The 20,780-nt window shown below is 44.6% G+C and overlaps 1 long non-coding RNA gene across 1 annotated transcript; it reads left to right on the plus strand.

Moving 5' to 3' along the window:
* Window positions 1-13,883: 13,883 nt before the first annotated feature.
* On the plus strand, window positions 13,884-20,380 carry LOC141023394 (uncharacterized). The gene is made up of 2 exons (XR_012184684.1): window positions 13,884-19,560; window positions 19,883-20,380. It is a non-coding gene; the product is annotated as an uncharacterized lncRNA (long non-coding RNA).
* The last annotated feature ends 400 nt before the right edge of the window (window positions 20,381-20,780 follow it).

Raw genomic sequence — 20,780 nt, forward strand, 5'->3', positions numbered from 1 at the left:
GTTCCATGCTATATTATATTCTGTTTTGGACATTAATGGGCTTTATTATACACTTTTATATTATTTTTGGGACTAACCTATTAACCGGAGGCCTAGCCCAGAATTGCTGTTTTTTTGCCTATTTCAGAGTTTCGCGGAAAAAGAATATCAAACGGAGTCCAAACGGAATGAAACCTTCGGGAACGTGATTTTCGGAACGAACGGGATCCAGAGGACTTGGACCCTACGTCAAGACATCAACCAGGAGGGCACGAGGTAGGGGGCGCCTACCCCCTGGGCGCGCCCTCCACCCTCGTGGGCCCCATGTTGCTCCACCGACGTACTTCTTCCTCCTATATATACCTACATACCCCCAAACTACCAGATACGGAGCCAAAAACCTAATTCCACCGCCGCAACCTTCTGTACCCGCGAGATCCCATCTTGGGGCCTTTCCGGAGCTCTGCCGGAGGGGGCATCGATCACGGAGGGCTTCTACATCAACACCATAGCCTCTCCGATGATGTGTGAGTAGTTTACCTCAGACCTTCGGGTCCATAGTTATTAGCTAGATGGCTTCTTCTCTCTTTTTGGATCTCAATACAATGGTCTCCCCCTCTCTTGTGGAGATCTATTCGATGTAATCTTCTTTTGCAGTGTGTTTGTTGAGACCGATGAATTGTGGGTTTATGATCAAGTTTATCTATGAACAATATTTGAATCTTCTCTGAATTCTTTTATGTATGATTTGTTATCTTTGCAAGTCTCTTCGAATTATCAGTTTGGTTTGGCCTACTAGATTGATCTTTCTTGCAATGGGAGAAGTGCTTAGCTTTGGGTTCAATCTTGCGGTGTCCTTTCCCAGTGACAGTAGGGGCAGCAAGGCACGTATTGTATTATTGCCATCGAGGATAACAAGATGGGGTTTATATCATATTGCATGAGTTTATCCCTCTACATCATGTCATCTTACTTAAAGCGTTACTCTGTTCTTATGAACTTAATACTCTAGATGCATGCTGGATAGCGATCAATGTGTGGAGTAATAGTAGTAGATGCAGGCAGGAGTCGGTCTACTTGTGTCGGACGTGATGCCTATATACATGATCATACCTATATATTCTCATAACTATGCTCAATTATGTCAATTGCTCAACAGTAATTTGTTCACCCACCGCAATACTTATGCTCTTGAGAGAAGCCACTAGTGAAACCTATGGCCCCCGGGTCTATTTTGCATCATATTAATCTCCCGTCAACAAGTTATTTCTAGCGTCATCTTTATTTTTCTTTCTTTACTTTGCATCTTTATCATAAAAATACCAAAAATATTATCTTATCATATCTCACTCTCGTAAGTGACCGTGAAGGGATTGACAACCCCTTTATTGCGTTGGTTGCGAGGATTTATTTGTTTGTGTAGGTGCGAGGGACTCGTGCGTGGCCTCCTACTGGATTGATACCTTGGTTCTCAAAAACTGAGGGAAATACTTACGCTACTTTGCTGCATCACCCTTTCCTCTTCAAGGGTAAACCAACGTAGTGCTCAAGAGGTAGCATCCGTAGGCGTACCTGGTCCGGAACGTATAGCCGGGGACGAGTCCGGAGTTCCATTGACGCAAACATTGCAAGATGTCGAGTCCGTGTGCGGCTCCAACTCCGCGGACTTTGTGGCTTCGAAGGGCACGATCTGCTTTTGTTCTGGGCCTGTTGCAGCAACAGGATCCATCTGCTGGTGGCCAGGGGCGTAGCTATCGATCTGCTCCAGACGGCCAAGCGAGTTGGCCCGCAGTACGAAGCCGCCGAACACAAAAATCTGTCCGGGGAGGAAGGTTCTTCCTTGGACAGCGTCATTGTTGACAATTGAAGGGGCCATCAAACCTTTCGTCGACGGCATAGTGGAACTCTCAATGAAAGCACCAATGTCGGTGTCAAAACCAGCGGATCTCGGGTAGGGGGTCCCGAACTGTGCGTCTAGGATCGATGGTAACAGGAGACGGGGGACACGATGTTTACCCAGGTTCCGGACCTCTCTATGGAGGTAATACCCTACTTCCTGCTTGATTGAACTTGATGAATATGGGTGTTACAAGAGTTGATCTACCACGAGATCGTAATGGCTAAACCCTAGAAGCCTAGCCTATGTGAATATGGTAATGAGTCTCCCCTCATCCGGACTACGCTCTCCGGTTTATATAGACAGCGGAGAGATCTAGGGTTACATGGGGTTGGTTACATAAGAAGGAATCTTCATAGTTGGTCGCCTAGCTTGCCTTCCACGCCAAGGAGAGTCCAATCCGGACACGGGTACAGTCTTCGGGCTCCACATCTTCATGGCCCATCAGTCCGGCCCAATGAATAACAGGCCGGACGCCCGAGGACCCCTTAGTCCAGGACTCCCTCAGCTTGTACTAGTTGTCCCCCTTCAAATTGGCCGTTGTGGGAAACCTTTGAGGGAGTCCTGGACTAAGGGGTCCTCGGGCGTCCGGCCTGTTATCCATGGGTCGGACTGATGGGCTGTGAAGACACGAAGGCCGAAGACTGTACCCGTGTCCGGATTGGACTCTCCTTGGCGTGGAAGGCAAGCTTGGAGACTAGCTATGAAGATTCCTTCTTATGTAACCGAATCTATGTAACCCTAGATCACTCCGGTGTCTATATAAACCGGAGGGCGTAGTCCGGATAGGATACATTCATTACCATAGTCATACAGGCTAGACTTCTAGGGTTTAGCCATTACGATCTCATGGTAGATCAACTCTTGTAACACTCATATTCATCAAGATCAATCAAGCAGGAAGTAGGGTATTACGTCCATAGAGAGGGCCCGAACCTGGGTAAACATCGTGTCCCACGTCTCCTGTTACCATCGATCCTAGACGCACAGTTCGGGACCCCCTACCCGAGATTCGCCGGTTTTGACACTGACATTGGTGCTGTCATTGAGAGTTCCACTTTGTCGTCGATGAAAGGTTCGGTGGCCACTGCAATCGTCGATAATCACGCCGTCCAAGGAGAAACCTTCCTCCCCTGACAGATCTTTGTGTTCGGCGGCTTTGTACTGTGGGCCAACTTGCTTGGCCATCTGGAGCAGATTGATAGCTACGCCCCTGGCCATCAGGTCAGATTCGGAAGCTTGAACTACGTCGCGGACGTCCGCGGAGACTTGATCTTCGACGGATTCGAGACCGCGACGATCGCTCCCCCTCGCCCCAATGAACATGACTTAAAGTATCGTCGGATCACATCCAGGAGATGGTTCCTGTTGCTACAACGGCCTTAGAACTGTAGCAGATCGTGCCATCTGAGGCCACAAAGTCCGCGGCGTTGGAGCCGCACACGGACTCGACACCTTGCAATACTTGCGTCAACGGAACTCTGGACTCGTCTCCGGCTATAAGTTTCGGACCATGTACGCCTGCGGACACCGAGTTGGATCGGTTATCGATTTTCGAATTCAGTGCCGCAGACATCTTCCAGCACTCACCTTTGGGTGATGTGATGAACTCTTTAAAGAATTTGTCCTTGGAGAAGGACTCACAGCCGAACTATGTTTGGTTCGAGCTAGAGGCTGATGATGGGGAATTTTGCTTCCCACCCGCCACCCACTTCATAGCCACTGTCGATGACTTAACCGACGTGCTTGATTATGGCTCCGAAGACATCGATGGTATGGACGACAATGCCGACAAGGAGCAAGGCCAAGACCCGCCATTTACTGGACGTTGGACGGCCACCTCTTCGTATGATGTGTACATGGTCGACACACCTAAAAAAGCTAGCGACGATGACAAGGAAGATCCAGTTGCGAATAAACCTTCTGAGACACAGTCCAAGCGCCGGTGCCCTAAACGCTGTTCTATACCTCGTCGCTCAAAAGATGGCAACACGAGAACCGGAGAAAATAGTACTCCGGGCGACGCCGAAAACCATGAAGACCCGGTTGGATCTGCATCCGAACAGGAGGAACAAGACAACAGGCAAGACAACCCTGATAAACAGGCCACGCCCAACGACCCGGATGACGATAGTTATCGTCCAGTCTCCGAGGATGAGGAGAGCCTCGGCAGCGAGGATTTCATCGTGCCTGAGGCACCCCTTGAGTAGGAGCGCTTCAAGCGCCAGCTAATAGCCACTGCAAGAAGCCTGAAGAAAAAGCAGCAGCAGCTCCAAGTCGATCAAGACCTGCTCATTGACAGATGGACGGACGTCCTGGCAGCCGAAGAATACGGCCTCAAGCACCCAGCCAAGAGTTACCCAAAGCGCAGACTGCTACCTCAGTTCGATGAGGAGGCACCAGATCCCATACCTCCCTCACACAATGCGGACCAACCACCACGTGGTCGGGATAGTGCGGCGGACCGACCATCCCGCGATCGGGATAAAACGGCAACTCAGGCCGAACAACAGCCCGCCCCACCGCCTCGTAAAAACAGGGACATAACAGCTCGGGACCATACATACGACCTTCGGCAGGACCTGGACAGTAGAGCAGGACACACTAGATCAATCTACGGATCGCGAGGACGCTTCCCAACTCGGGATGACGACTACCTATTCGGACGTGACAAACCCAGTCACACCCGGGCCGATAACCGCAGACAGACTTCATCGGAGGTGCGCCGTGACGCGGCCCGATATAGAGGCGCCGCACACCCTCTCTGCTTCACAGATGAAGTACTGGATCACGAATTCCCCGAGGGGTTCAAGCCCGTCAATATTGAATCATACCACGGCACAACCGATCCCGCAGTGTGGATCAAAGATTTTATTCTCCACATCCATATGGCCCGAGGAGACGACCTCCACGCCATCAAATACCTCCCACTAAAATTAAAAGGGCCAACTAGACACTGGCTGAATAGCCTGCCTGAAAATTCTATCGGCAGTTGGGAGGACTTGGAAGAAGCCTTTCTCGACAAATTCCAAGGCACTTATGTCTGGCCACCAGATGCCGATGACTTAAGTCATATAGTTCAACAACCTGGAGAATCAGCCAGAAAATTCTGGACTAGGTTCCTAACCAAAAAGAACCAGATCGTTGACTGTCCGGATGCCGAAGCCCTAGCGGCCTTCAAACACAGCATCCGCGACGAATGGCTTGCCCGCCACCTCGGCCAAGAAAAGCCGAAGTCTATGGCAGCCCTCACGGCACTCATGACCCGCTTTTGCGTGGGTGAGGATAGTTGGCTGGCTCGTAGTACAAACACAGCCAACGAGGCAGGCCCCTCTGAGGCCAAAAACAGCACCGGCAAGCTCCGACGCAATAAACACAAACGCTGAAGTAATGGCGATAACACCAATGACACGACAGTTCACGCCGGATTCAGCGGCTCCAAGTCCGGCCAGCGGAAGAAGCCCTACAAAAGGAACAATGAGGGACCATCCAGCTTGGACCGCATACTCGATCGTCCGTGCCAGATACATGGCACCCCAGACAAACAAGCCAATCATACCAACAGAGATTGTTGGGTTTTCAAACAGGCTGGCAAGTTAAATGCCGAGAACAAAGAAAAAGGATCACCAAGTGAGGACGAGGATGAAGAGCCCCGGCAGCCGAACATTGGGGGACAGAAGAAATTTCCCCCTCAAGTCAAAACGGTGAACATGATATATGCTACACACATCCCCAAAAGGGAGCGCAAGCGAGCACTCAGGGACGTCTATGCGGTAGAGCCGGTCGCCCCAAAATTCAATCCATGGTCGTCATTCCTGATCACCTTCGATCGTCGAGATCACCCAACTAGTATACGCCATGGTGGTTCGGCCGCACTGGTCCTCGACCCAATCATCGACGGATTTCACCTAACACGAGTCCTAATGGACGGTGGTAGCAGCCTCAACCTGCTCTATCAGGATACAGTGCGGAAGATGGGCATTAATCCCTCACGAATCAAACCCACAAAGACTACCTTTAAAGGAGTCATACCAGGCGTAGAGGCCCGTTGTACGGGCTCAATCACGCTGGAGGTGGTTTTTGGTTCTCCGGATAACTTCCGAAGCGAAGAGTTAATCTTTGATATCGTCCCTTTCCGCAGTGGCTACCACGCACTACTCGGACGAACCACGTTTGCTAGATTCAACACAGTGCCACACTATGCTTATCTCAAGCTCAAGATGCCCGGTCCACGCGGTGTCATAACAGTCAATGGCAACACTGAACGCTCCTCCGAACGGAAGAGCACACAGCCGCCCTAGCAGCAGAGGTACAGAGCGGCCTTCTCAAGCAGAACCGAAATCCGGCTGTCGAGCCCCTGGACATCACTAAGAGAGTCCGGACCACACTACAACAGGACAGCTCGGCTCGTCAAGAGCTTGATTAGCAATTCGGCCTCTGTCCCAGTCCCAATGAGGTAGTGGCATTCGTACCACGCGCACATAATTACGCACTCAAAATTCCATGGGCATCGATGGAGGCACAGCTAGCTCGTGATCCATAGTTCGGCTAGACCAATCCCAAGCTCACATATAACTTCATTATTTCCTTTTTCCCTTTTTCAGGTTTCTTTTATACAGGCCCCCTTCGATGGCCTGATTACTGGTCCTATCAAAGGATAAGTACACCAGATGGGCCGAGAGCACAGGTATACCAGGGAAGCCCTAGAGGACAATCCAGCGATCACTCTACCTCTTTCTTTCAGTACCCAACTGCAGCTCTCCTTTGGTTGTGGCATGTCAAATAGCCGGTTGCCTATTACACTATTTTGTATCAATGTGCTTTGACGCATTAATCCAACTATAATGGAAACAATTCATGATCCAAGTTCAAAGGCCCTAGATACTATCTCTGTTCTCCTTCTGTTTTCCTTTAATTACTTATTTTCTAGCATCCATACATTTTTGGTATGTTTCATATTCACCAGGGGCTCCTCATCGCCCCATAACACGGCAACAAAGTCCGAACACTTCTTATAGAAAAATTCGGCACCCCGAATTTAGCATTATATGCATTGGCTCCGAATCATGTCTTTGGTCAATAGTCGGGTTGCCCGGCTCCTGTGCTTGCTACCCTATGTTCCGCTACATCGGCTAGGGTAGTAAAGGGAGAACTACTGCGATTGTGCCCTGGTCTAAACCGGATGAGCACCTTAGTAGAGAAAGCCGAAAACTGACAGTCATGATGCGGCGAGAGCCGGTCAGCTATTCGAGGGTTACAAATCGCTGGAGATTTTTTCCGCATTATGCGAAGGATCGGTACTTCCCGATCAGACGCTGACAGCACCCTAGTTCGTATACCAGGGGCTGCGCCCATGTTTTATTATAAAACACCTATGGCTAAGTGAGGGCATTTAAGCCGCATAGTCTGATTGCCTGGTTTGTTGCGCTAAACAACTCCTTCAAGGACCATATAATTGGATCAAGATTGTTTAGATTCCATCCCGAACACCTCTGTACTACCTACGTGAGGGCAAAAGCTGACGTCTGGCCAACCCTCAAAATTCCATACACCACGGCCGCACAGGAGGAAACAATCAAAACATAAAAAACATTATATTACAAACTGACTTTGTTTCGATCATACGAAGCAAAGACAACACGAATGTATTCATTCGAAAATGGTATCCCGCCCGCACTGCGCTGCTACAAGTCGAGGCCCTTCTAGGACATCCACAAAATATCGCTCGGGTGTGCGGTGCTCCTTGCCCTCTGGCCACTTCAACGGCGTCCATCTTGGCCCACCACATCTTGCAACGGGCAAAGGCCATGCGGGCACCTTCGATGCAGACTGATCGCTTGACGGTGTCCAGCCGCGGACAGGCTTCCACCAGCCTCCTCACGAGTCCGAAATAGCTGTCGGGCATAGCTTCGGCTGGCCACATCCGGATCATCAAATCCTTCATGGCTAGTTCGGCCACCCTATGCAGCTCCACCAACTATTTCAGCTGGTTGGTAAAGGGCACCAGATGCTCTGGCACAGCGTACTGCGACCAGAATAGCTTCTCCGTGGAGCTCCCTTCTCTGGCTCGGAAGAACTCCGCAGCATTGGACACGCTGTGTGGTAAATCCGCAAACGCCCCTGGGCAACTCCGAATCCGGGTTAGTAAAAGGTACTTCCTCTCCGCATACTTGCTTTGCATGTTAAAAGCCTTACCCGCTGCGATCTTCTTGGCCTCCTGGATCTCCTGGAGAGCGCCCCGGGCTTCATTTTGTGCGGCCTCCACCCTCTGGCGAGCTTTGGTAAGTTCGGTCTCTCGAACCGACGCCTCGCGCTCCAAGGCTTCATACTTCTTCACCGCGTCCTGGAGCTCCTTCTGGACCTCCTTGACCTGGGCCTTGAGCTTTTTACGGGCGGCTTGCTGCTGGACAGCCTTCCCCTCGGCTTCACCCAGGGCCTTTTTTAGGGCCTCGACCTCGGTCGCGGCTCCTGCACCTATTACGACACTACGGTCAATATACAGCGCGTATTCTTTCCAAACACATAGCAAGTCGTCACTCACCTTGCTTCTCCTGGAGCCGAATCTTCACCTCGCCGAGCTTGTTCTCGGTCCGCTCCAGCCTCTGCTTTAGTTCAGAGACTTCGGCAGCATGCGAGGTTGCGGCCAACAGCGACGCCTGCTTATTCATACATATTAAGTTAGTCTCCTATAACAAAGGATTGATCCTCTGTCTGGTTCTTCTCGCCGAACACCGGACAGTGTCTCAGGGGCTACTTTCTACATGGGGTTTTTCTCTTTCTATGTTACTTACCTCGAAACCTGTCAATAGGTTGCTGCAGGCTTCGTTCAGTCCATTCTTGGCGGACTGAACCTTCTCGATCACCGCACTCATAAGGACACGGTGCTCGTCCACAACGGAGGCGCCTCGTAGCGCCTCCATCAGGTTATCTGGCGCCCCTGGTTGGACAGGGCCACCGGTGGAATCGGCGCACCTCCCTCCTTCGAAGGGGGCTGCTCGCCCGACTCCGGAGCCATATGGGTCTCCGGAGTCGTATTTGGTTGAGGGCCGAACTGAATATGGCCCTCTTTGCCCGTCTCCATGGGGATCTGCTCCCCCACGTGTCCGGCAGCGGAGGTCTCGCCTTGTGGCGCCTCGCGAACAACGTCCTGGGATCCTTCCCGGCTCAGAGCGGTCCTCCGAGACAACACTTCGGTGTCGGCCCTGGCCCCGGGGGAGTAGGCGGGCGGCGGCGACATGCTGGCCATTTCTGCCAGATCTAATGAACCTCCGGATGAGGATCGCTGGATATGGTCGCGGGCCGGACTGCAATAGTACAGTTAACCATATCAAGATGATGAAGAGAAAGGGCCGGATATGCGCATGTACAAGTCATGACACTTACGATGCGGCCTGGGGCTTAGTGCGAGGGCGTCGTTCCGGACTGCTATCAATGTCCCACGCGGTGTTGACCGCTGGGACGCCCTTCCCCTTCTTGGGCGTTTCCGCCTCTAGATGCGCGGAAGCTGCCCTCTTCTTCTTTCGCTCCTCGGGGGGAGGGTTGTTCTCCTCCTCCTCCTCCTCTTCCTCGTCGTCCTCTTCAGGAACGGAGGAATGGGTCTCTTCGTCTCCAGACGTCACGTCCGAAGTACCCTTGCGGCGGGGGCCTCTTTTGGCCCCCTTGGCCTTCTTCTTGGCTTTCTTCTCCGGCGCCTTATATGGTGCCGGCACCAGCATCTTCACCAGATGTGGGATGACCGGTTCTTCAGGCAGCGGAGCCGGACACTGGATCCGCTTCGCCCTCTCCATCCAGTCCTGAAAAAGCAATTGCTAAAAGCTCAGACGTCATCTTCGAAGCAAACAAGTAGGGGATACGCCGAAAATAACATACCTCGCTGGCAGGGTGTTTACAATCGTGACCACGGTCTGAATCCATGGCCGGCGGTTTCTCGTTGCCCTTAAAGAGCAACTTCCAGGCACCTTCGTGAGTAGTTTCGAAGAGCCTCTCCAGGGTTTGGTGCTTCTTCGGATTAAACTCCCACAGAGGGCGACTTCTGCGCTGGCATTGGAGAATCCGGCGAACTAGCATCACCTAGATTACATCAACAAGCTTGACGTTTTTGGTTACCATGCTTTGAACGCGCATCTGCAGCACTATCAGCTCGTCAGGCGAACACCAGTCCGGACTCTTCTCGACCCAGGAGGTGAGTCGCATGGGAGCGCCGGAGCGGAATTCGGCAGCTGCGGCCCAGGTGGTGCCGCGGGGTTCTGTGATGTAGAACCACTGTTTCTACCACTCCTTTACTCTGTCCACGAAAGTGCCTTTCAGCCAGGAGACGTTGGACAGCTTACTCACCATGGCTCCTCCGCACTCCGCGTGCTGGCTATCCACCACCTTCGGCTTTACGTTGAAGACTTTGAGCCACAACCCGAAGTGGGGTTGGATGCGGAGGAAGGCCTCACACACGACGATAAACGCCGAGATGTTGAGGAAGGAATTTGGGGACAGATCATGGAAATCTATCCCGTAATAATACATCAGCCCGCGGACGAAAGGGTGGAGTGGGAACCTGATACGTCTCCAACGTATCTATAATTTATGAAGTATTCATGCTATTATATTATCCATCTTGGACGTTTAATGGGCTTTACTATGCACTTTTATATTATTTTTGGGACTAACTTATTAACCCAGAGCCCAATGCCAGTTTCTGTTTTTCCCTTGTTTCAGTGTTTCGCAGAAAAGGAATATCAAACGGAGTCTAAACGGAATGAAACCTTCGGGAGAGTTATTTTTGGAACGGAAGCAATCCAGGGGACTTGGAGTGCACGTAAGGGAAGCAACGAGGAAGGCACGAGGCAGGGGCGCGCCCACACCCCCTGGGCGCGCCCTCCACCCTCGTGGGCCCCTCGTGGCTTCCCTGACCGACTTCTTTCACCTATATATATCCATATACCCTAAAACCATCTGGGAACAGAATAGATCGGGAGTTCCGCCGCCGCAAGCCTCTGTAGCCACCAAAACCCAATTGGGACCCTGTTCCGGCACCCTGCCGGAGGGGGGATCCCTCACCGGTGGCCATCTTCATCATCCTGGCGCTCTCCATGACGAGGAGGGAGTAGTTCACCCTCGGGGCTGAGGGTATGTACCAGTAGCTATGTGTTTGATCTCTCTCTCCCGTGTTCTTGAGGTGATACGATCTTGATGTATTGCGAGCTTTGCTATTATAGTTGGATCTTATGATGCTCCTTCCCCTCTACTCTCTTGTAATGGATTGAGTTTTCCCTTTGAATTTATCTTATCGGATTGAGTTTTTAAGGATTTGAGAACACTTGATGTATGTCTTGCATGTGCGTATCTGTGGTGACAATGGGATATCACGTGATTCACTTGATGTATGTTTTGGTGATCAACTTGCGGGTTCCGCCCATGAACCTATGCATAGGGGTTGGCACATGTTTTCATCTTGACTCTCCGGTAGAAACTTTGGGGCACTCTTTGAAGTACTTTGTGTTGGTTGAATAGATGAATCTGAGATTGTGTGATGCATATCGTATAATCATACCCACGGATACTTGAGGTGACATTGGAGTATCTAGGTGACATTAGGGTTTTGGTTGATTTGTGTCTTAAGGTGTTATTCTAGTACGAACTCTATGATAGATCGAACGGAAAGAATAGCTTCATGTTATTTTACTACGGACTCTTGAATAGATCGATCAGAAAGGATAACTTTGAGGTGGTTTCATACCCTACCATAATCTCTTCGTTCGTTCTCCGCTATTAGTGACTTTGGAATGACTCTTTATTGCATTTTGAGGGATAGTTATATGATCCAATTATGTTATTATTGTTGAGAGAACTTGCACTAGTGAAAGTATGAACCCTAGGCCTTGTTTCCTAGCATTGCAATACCGTTTGTGCTCACTTTTATCATTAGTTACCTTGCTGTTTTTATATTTTCAGATTACAAAAACCTATATCTACCATCCATATTGCACTTGTATCACCATCTCTTCGCCGAACTTGTGCACCTATACAATTTACCATTGTATTGGGTGTGTTGGGGACACAAGAGACTCTTTGTTATTTGGTTGCAGGGTTGCTTGAGAGAGACGATCTTCATCCTACGCCTCCCACGGATTGATAAACCTTAGGTCATCCACTTGAGGGACATTTGCTACTATCCTACAAACCTCTGCACTTGGAGGCCCAACAACGTCTACAAGAAGAAGGTTGCGTAGTAGACATCAAGCTCTTTTCTGGCGCCGTTGCCGGGGAGGCTAGGTAAGCGGCACTCACACCCCGTCAACTAAGCGCTTTTATGGCGCCGTTGCCGGGGAGGTTAGTGCTTGAAGGTATATCTTTAGATCTTGCAATCGAATCTTCTTATTTCTTGTTTTATCACAAGTTTAGTTTATAAAAGAAAATTACAAAAAAAATGGAATTGAGTTTGTCTCATACGCTTCATCTTTTCAATATCTTTCGTGAGTATGATGGAAAGGAAAATTGTGCTCAAGTGCTAGGAGAAGAAATCTATAAAATGTTTGGCACTAAATCTTTGAATGATGAGCATGATTGCAATGTTGTTAGTATAAATTCCTTGAATATCCATACTATTAATGATGAGAGTGATTATGCTTATGATATGAAAAGGCCCAAGCTTGGGGAAGCTATGTTTGATGAGGACGGCATATTTGAGAATATATTTGCTGAAATTAATGTTTGTCCCAAGCTTGGGGATGCTATGTTTAATGAAGATGATGTTATTAGCCTTCCAAGTTTTGATACAAATTTATAATGATGATAGCATGCCTCCTAATTATGATGATTATATTGATGAAAGTGGGTTTGGAAGAGTGTCAACTTTAGGAAGTAATGATCCCACTATTTTGGAGGATGTTGAATCTTATAATATTTATGAAAGTGGATTTGGAGAGGTCATGACTTTATTTAGTGATGAGTCCACTATCTTGGAAGAGGTTTCAATCAATTATGATGAGAACAAAGTTGCTACTTATGATGATTATTGTGATAAAACTTATGCTATAAAAAGTAGTGATGATTATATTTATAAAACTTGTCATGATTATGATTACCCTTTTTCTGAACATTACTCTTTTAATATGGAAACAATTTATAGTATTCAAGTCTCTTATGATACTCCCACTATTCCGAATGAGAAGAATTTTGCTTATGTGGAGAGTAGTAAAATTTGTATGCTTGTAGATCATGAAAAGAATGCTTTAGGTGCTGGTTATATTGTTGAATTCATTCATGATGCTACTGAAAATTATTATGAGGGAGGAATGTATGCTTGTAGGAATTGCAACAATATCAAGTTTCCTCTCTATGTGCTTAAAGTTTTGAAGTTATGCTTGTTTTACCTTCCTATGCTAGTTGATTCTTGGGTGAAGTCTTTATGATCATGCTGTAAAAAACAGAAACTTTAGCTCTCACGAGATTAGCTAAAACTTTTTACTGAAGAGTGCTATTTAGTTGATTCTTTTTGCAATTGATTACTAGAAAAATTCCTCAGGTCCACCAATTTATTTTAGAATTTTTGGAGTTTCAGAAGTATACGTTTGATACAGATTACTACAGACTGTTCTGTTTTTGACAGATTCTGTTTTCTATGTGTTGTTTGCTTATTTTGATGAATCTATGAGTAGTATCGGAGGGTATGAACCATAGAGAAGTTGGAATACAATAGATATTACACCAATATGAATTTAAATGAGTTCATTACAGTACCTAAGTGGTGATTTATTTTCTTATACTAACGGAGCTTACGAGATTATCTGTTAAGTTTTGTGTTGTGAAGTTTTCAAGTTTTGGGTAAAGATTCGATGGACTATGCTTGGGGATGCCCAAGGCACCCCAAGGTAATATTCAAGGACAACCAAAAGCCTAAGCTTGGGGATGCCCCGGATGGCATCCCCTCTTTCGTCTTCGTTCATCGGTAACTTTACTTGGAGATATATTTTTATTCACCACATGATATGTGTTTTGCTTGGAACGTCGTGTCATTTTATTTTGTTTTGCTTGCTGTTTAAATAAAACTAGTAGGTGCACCCGCGCAATTGCGCGGCTAGAATATTTGTAGTGTATTCTCTAATATTCAATTCAGAACAGTTGATCTTCCTTTTTCTATTTAAATTTAGAGAATTGAACATACATTTCAGGGAAGTTTATATTATTGTTTATTCACCTTTGTATTTTTTTAGTATCCTCTTATTTTATTTTGCCGTGCCATTTTATGCACTTTCTTTTCTCACTAAATATCATTGTTTTTGAATGCAACGGTTTCAAAATACTAAAAGTATTTACCTTCTAATCTGAACTCCGGCAAGTGTGTGTGTGTGTTTGCGAATGGAATAGGGCGGCAAGTATGTTTAATGCTATAGATTTTCAAGCGATGCAAAATCATTGTTGATTACGTATTGTTAAAAAGAATTATAGGTCTTTCTTTTTTAGACACATACATAGTACATGCGCGGACGCTCATAAACATATACATATAGTCATCCCTATGAATGCACACACGCACACCTTACCTATGAGCACTTTCGAGAGACTGTGCCGTCGGATTAGATCTTGAGATTGAAGAAGTCACCCAGGCGCCTCGCATTTGAGGGGAACGTCTCCTCTCACTAAACATTCCATCTTTTATGAGACACCAAACCGTCAAACCTGGGATTTGATTCCTAGTGGGATGGAGGTTTATATTATTGTTTATTTGTCCCCTCCAATTAAACAAATATTTCGCCTTTTATGAGACACCAAAGCGTCAAACCTGGGGTTTGATCCCTGCTAGGATGGAAGTTTATATTATTGTTTATCATCTTTGTATATTTTTCAGTATCCTCTTATTTTATTTTGCCCTGCCATTTTTTGTACTTTTCTCACTAAATATAATTTCTTTTGAATCGTTGAGTAATGGTTTCAAAATACTAAAAGTATTTATCTTCTAATCTGAACTCCAGCAAGTATGCTTAATTTTATAGATTTTCATGCAATGTAAAATATTTCTTGATTATCTATGGTTGAAAAAAAACTAAAGGCTTTGTTTATGAGATAGTACCGATGCAGAAACTCATAAATATGTATATACACACATCCTTACGAATGCATACATGTTTTTTTAATTGTACCTGAGGTTTTCAATGTTGTGTATGTTATTATTCACACAAAAAACGTTGTGTATGTTATGATCGCAAAAAAAACCTTGTGTATGTTACAGCTATTTAAGAGCATATTTCTATGGCTTCTTACGTTTTCTAGGACCTGTGTATTTGTTTTGTTTTTCATTTGAGCGGTGGATCCATGTATTTGATACAGAGAAGTAATAAAAAAAGGGTACCGCCCCTAAAAAAGCTATCTAATTTTAGATGACCCATGTATGAAGCCCAGCATTTTTATGCAAGCCCATTAGAGTCGACATGTACCATTCTGTACAATTTCTTTTCTAAGTAAAAGACAGCCTGTACGTGTCATCTACATAGAGTAGAACTATCCCCTTTTCTCTCTAAAAAGAAAGAACCATCCCCTGCTCTAGTACGATCCCCACCAGGTTCCTGAGTCCTCATCCTCGTTTGCCATTTCTTCCGATTTGCCGCCGGCGAAGGAAGATGTCACCGTTGGCCATCAGAAAATTAATACCCAGGTTATCCCAGATCTACATGTCGTTTATTTTCTCTGAGTTTTGCTTCCATGGGGTGGTGGCGCATGTGGCTGGGTGAGTGCACGGATCTCGGCAACCTCGTCGAGTCTGGAGACATGGCCACGGAGATTGCCAAGGAGAATTTTGGTTGTGCTGCTTATACTTGCCATCGCCGGGTGCTTTGGATGTTGGTGGCGCGGAGGTAGCGAGAGGGCTCACGGAGCAGGGATGTGAAGCATCTTCTGCGGGCGGCTTCTTACCCTGTTCTTTGTTGGTGTTGTCTGGAGTCCTACCAAATGTAAGTGTTACTGCAATCATATTAGTTTTGGTGAAGGGGAATGATCTAGAAATCAAAATAGTTTTTGTTATCATTACATTGCTAGTAAACAATACTCATAGCACAACTTTCCTTGTGGAAAATGACACTTATACTTAGTCCTCTAAATTTTGCAGTAGAGAACAGAGTAAGGCAAACATATGGACCTGCCTGAATTAAGTTGATCTCAACCTAGCAAGTGATTCTTCCATCTAATTAGTGATGCACAGTAAAAAAGGAGGTTTACATGCACTTTTACTCTGCCAAATAGCAAAAGCATAAGCTTGATGTGAAACATGCATGTGCCTAGCTGCAGGTTAAGTTCTAAAGTTCAGTGATTTTCGTGGGGCTACTCTTCTTTCTGGATTCTTGCATCTTAATTACCACACAGAGGCAATGGTATTTGGTGAACACATGGATGCAAGGCATCTGAAGTATCCACACCCATTGTTTTGAATCTTGCTTCTGGAATCTTGTTGTCTAATGGTAGAGTTTTGAGGACTGAATTAAGGTTCCTGCCACTTTTATAAATGTTGCAGGGCAGTACAGTTATGGTTTCTGTACACCTTTTTTCTTTCTGGATTCGGCAACCTTTTGTGCCCATAGGAACCAATATTGCTGTATAATGGTATATTATGTCTTCTGGTTCATCCATGGCTCTCCACTATAAAGTGTTCTATTCTTTTATTTGTTGTTCCCATGTCCTAGCAAGAAGGCCTTAATTTGGTTCATATCTGTTAATTGACATGCAATGGTTTGATTTTTTATGTGTTGGTGGTGCAGATGATATTGAAGATCTATTAATGGTTTTATTAAACTGAAAAGGCTGTATGAGGTATAGGTGTTTATTACCTACAACAATAGCTGTCAAAATTGCGTGTCTTCCAAGAATTACAATATGATGTGCTTTTGATAGTGTTAACATTTGCACTGTTATTATCTAATAAGTATCCTTCTTATCCTGGTCAATGTCAAGTACTCTTCCTAAATCTTTGTGTGTACATTAGTCTGCCTTACTATTTAATTAATAAGCAACTTATCCATTAATTTATGGGTAGTTTCTTTGTTTTCCTAGGCTGTAATTATCCATCATTATTCTATGACTGTAAAATCAAATGCATTTAAAAATAATACATGCGTAAAAATCTAAAAGTGCGTATGGTGGGAAAATCAATCTCCCTTTTAGCTGGCATGTCTTACTTCTTCGTTTTTTGTTCCAACATGGTGTCCACTTTGTCATCTATCAACTGCTTGGCATACTGCAAGATAAATCAGTGAGGAAAAACAGAAAAGATAATAGTTATTTATTTTAATGAATTAAATACACCTTTAACTCCTTGGCTTTTCCGTTCAAGTACAACATCTCAAGCCAGGCATAATTGTTTTGTTAGATGACAGAATCGAGCATCTGAGTCTTCATCGTTAAGCAATGTATGCATGACTTTTAGTTCAATGTCTTATTAGTACTCCCTCCATTCCTAAATATAAGTTTTTTTTGGAGATTTCACTATGGACTACATACGGAGCAAAATGAGTGAATCTACACTCTAAAATATGTCTATATACATCCGTCTGTAGTTTGTAGAGGAATCTCTAAAAAGACTTATATTTAGGAACGAAGGAAGTAGATCAGAATAGATAGTGTTTCATACTTGTGAAGAAGTTATTGAATTTTGGTTATGTCTAGATCCGTATGTATTCTTGTGTTACCTCTTGACTTTAGGCACAAACCCATCAACAATTAATCTATTACATATTTTAGTTTTTGAAATTATTGGACACACCATTCAATGTTTGCACCATTGTTTAGGTTACCGTATGATAGCTTGGTTTTGGATTACATATTCATTCAAATAATAAGTAAAAATTCTCATATCATAACTTTGGTTTCAGCCCAAAATGTTAAGCCTAAAAATTTGATGCCGACCACAATGGAAGAAGTATAATTAAAATTTAAGACATTGGTATACACCATGCACTTACTATGGTATTAGAAATTCAATATCACGGGTATATACCGGTTTTTTTGTTATTATTTGTTCCACATGCTTCATCTGGTTAAGTAGTCCGATGACATCTGTCATTTTGGTGATTAACTACCCATAGTTAGAATGATTGATTAAACCAAAATCTGATTTTTATCTGTAACATACCGAGCATTGCTTACCTTTATATGCTTCTTGTTGTAGTATATCCTTGGTATGGGACTCAAAGTAGTAATTTTGAAAAACCTCCAATAATCCTACATATGTCAATTTTGTGATTAATTACCACATAGTTAGAATGATGGATTAGCCCAAAATCTGATTTACAACTATGACATACCTGAGCCTTGTTTATCTTTTTATGCTTGTTATTGTAGTATGTCCTTGGTAGCAAACTCTAGTAATTAGGAAAATCTTCCGATGATACTTTTGATCCTTTCACCTCCTTTCTCTTAGTATTGTATGCAAAAATTAATCTAATATCATTGTTCAGTGGGCCATAGTTTGTGCCTTCCACAACCTTAATATGCTAAATGGGTAAATAGATTTCTCAGTTATCCTTTGATCTATAAGTATCTATCCGATTTTTACGTATAGTAGCATGAGCTGTTTGGTCCTCTATCAAAATAACTAAAATATATACTTATCGACTGTTGTTTGAACCATAGAATAGTCTGTATTTAAAATTTATAGAATAAACCTGCTCATCTGTTAAGATCACATCAAGATTCACTTATCGATTATTTTTGGAACAATAGAACGGTCTGCAATTAAATATGTATAGCATAAACCTGTTCATCCATCAAGATCACATCAAGGCTCATAAGTTCATCAGTTGTAGGATTGATTATATCCCATGTTCATGTTACTTTCACTTAAAAATCCCAGTTTTGGTCTCTTGTTGAAGTCTCTCAGCTTCTTGTATTCCCAGGCATTTTCAGTTGAAAAGGATTAAAACACACTGGTCCAAAGGATTGAAAAAGTAGTTGTCAATTGATAATGTGCATATGAAGATTGTAGCTGACAAAAGTGAGTTCATAGTAATAATAATTACTAACCATGTTGATTCAGGTGAGAAGAAAACTCAGACGGTTGGGTGTGACTTACGTAGAAATCCAGTTGCATGCCACTTCATAATTTGGGCTGGCTTCGATATTTGCGGAGCGCCAAGTCCAAACATCTCGCATCACAGAGTCTGTTGGCTTCAACTGTCCTGGTGGTGGCATCGTCGGCATCATAGAGTTGGCTGGCTTCAATTTTCCTCATAAAATATGTATAGCATAAACCTATTCATCCATCAAGATCAGATCAAGGCTCATAAGTTCATGAGTTGTAGGATTGATTATATCCCATGTTCTTGTTACTTTCACTTAAAAATCCCAGTTTTGGTCTCTTGTTGAAGTCTCTCAGCTTCTTGTATTCCCAGGCATTTTCAGTTGAAAAGGATTAAAACACACTGCTTCAAAAGGATTGAAAAAGTAGTTGTCAATTGATAATGTGCATATGAAGATTGTAGCTGACAAAAGTGAGTTCATAGTAATAATAATTACTAACCATGTTGATTCAGGTGAGAAGAAAACTCAGACAGTTGGGTGTGACTTACGTAGAAATCCAGTTGCATGCCACTTCATAATTTGAGCTGGCTTCGATATTTGCGGAGCGCCAAGTCCAAACATCTCGCATCACAGAGTCTGTTGGCTTCAACTGTCCTGGTGGTGGCATCGTCGGCATCGTAGAGTTGGTTCGCTTCAATTTTCCTCGTAAAATATGTATAGCATAAACCTATTCATCCATCAAGATCAGATCAAGGCTCATAAGTTCATTAGTTGTAGGATTGATTATATCCCATGTTCTTGTTACTTTCACTTAAAAATCCCAGTTTTGGTCTCTTGTTGAAGTCTCTCAGCTTCTTGTATTCCCAGGCATTTTCAGTTGAAAAGGATTAAAACACACTGCTTCAAAAGGATTGAAAAAGTAGTTGTCAATTGATAATGTGCATATGAAGATTGTAGCTGACAAAAGTGAGTTCATAGTAATAATAATTACTAACCATGTTGATTCAGGTGAGAAGAAAACTCAGACGGTTGGGTGTGACTTACGTAGAAATCCAGTTGCATGCTACTTCATAATTTGGGCTGGCTTCGATATTTGCGGAGCGCCAAGTCCAAACATCTCGCATCACAGAGTCTGTTGGCTCCAACTATCCTGGTGGTGGCATCGTCGGCATCGTAGAGTTGGTTGGCTTCAATTTTCCTCGTCGTGTCGCTGAGTCGTGAGTTGCTGGGCATCTTAGATTTCCAGACTGAAGATGGGCGTGTTTGGCTGCTGGGTGTGGTCGGCCGTGAATTTTTATGGATGAGTTCTGGTCGTCCTTATGGAGTCCTTGTATGTTTATATTTCCAATTAAACGCTATGTGCTATGTGCGAATAGTCTGATGGATGCGGCCAGCCGTGTATTTTTGGGGGCGTGTCCGTATGCACTCCTTTTGGCTGACCAAGTTACTAATGTGTCCTTCTGACTTCCGATTAGGAATTTTACGTGACAATAGTTGGATATGCAACCTCCACTGTCCATATCTAATATTAGTTTTGTAGAGATAATTTAATCTTTGGTTTTTTTTTGAACCGGTGCTTCCTTCTATGACTCCATCGATGTACCTTATGCATGTGTCGTATGCATATAGACGTGACAGTTCAATTTCCTGACACGTACATATTCACATGTACGTAAAAATTTTAAATCTGAGCCATTGTTATTTTGATCAAGCGGTGGTAATAATATAGTCTATGTGGATTAATGTCGTGTCTTATTTGTCTATTGTTTTAATTATATAATAGATACTAAGATTTGGAATTATTAAATAGGAGAGTCTTCACATAGCTACATAATTATTCAACTACTCATTAATCTTCACTTATATCTTTTTAGAGTAGTTTGTCATTTACTCGTGTGCTTCACTT

This window comes from Aegilops tauschii, chromosome 5 (genome assembly GCF_002575655.3).
Source record: "Aegilops tauschii subsp. strangulata cultivar AL8/78 chromosome 5, Aet v6.0, whole genome shotgun sequence".
Classification (NCBI taxonomy): Eukaryota; Viridiplantae; Streptophyta; class Magnoliopsida; order Poales; family Poaceae; genus Aegilops; species Aegilops tauschii.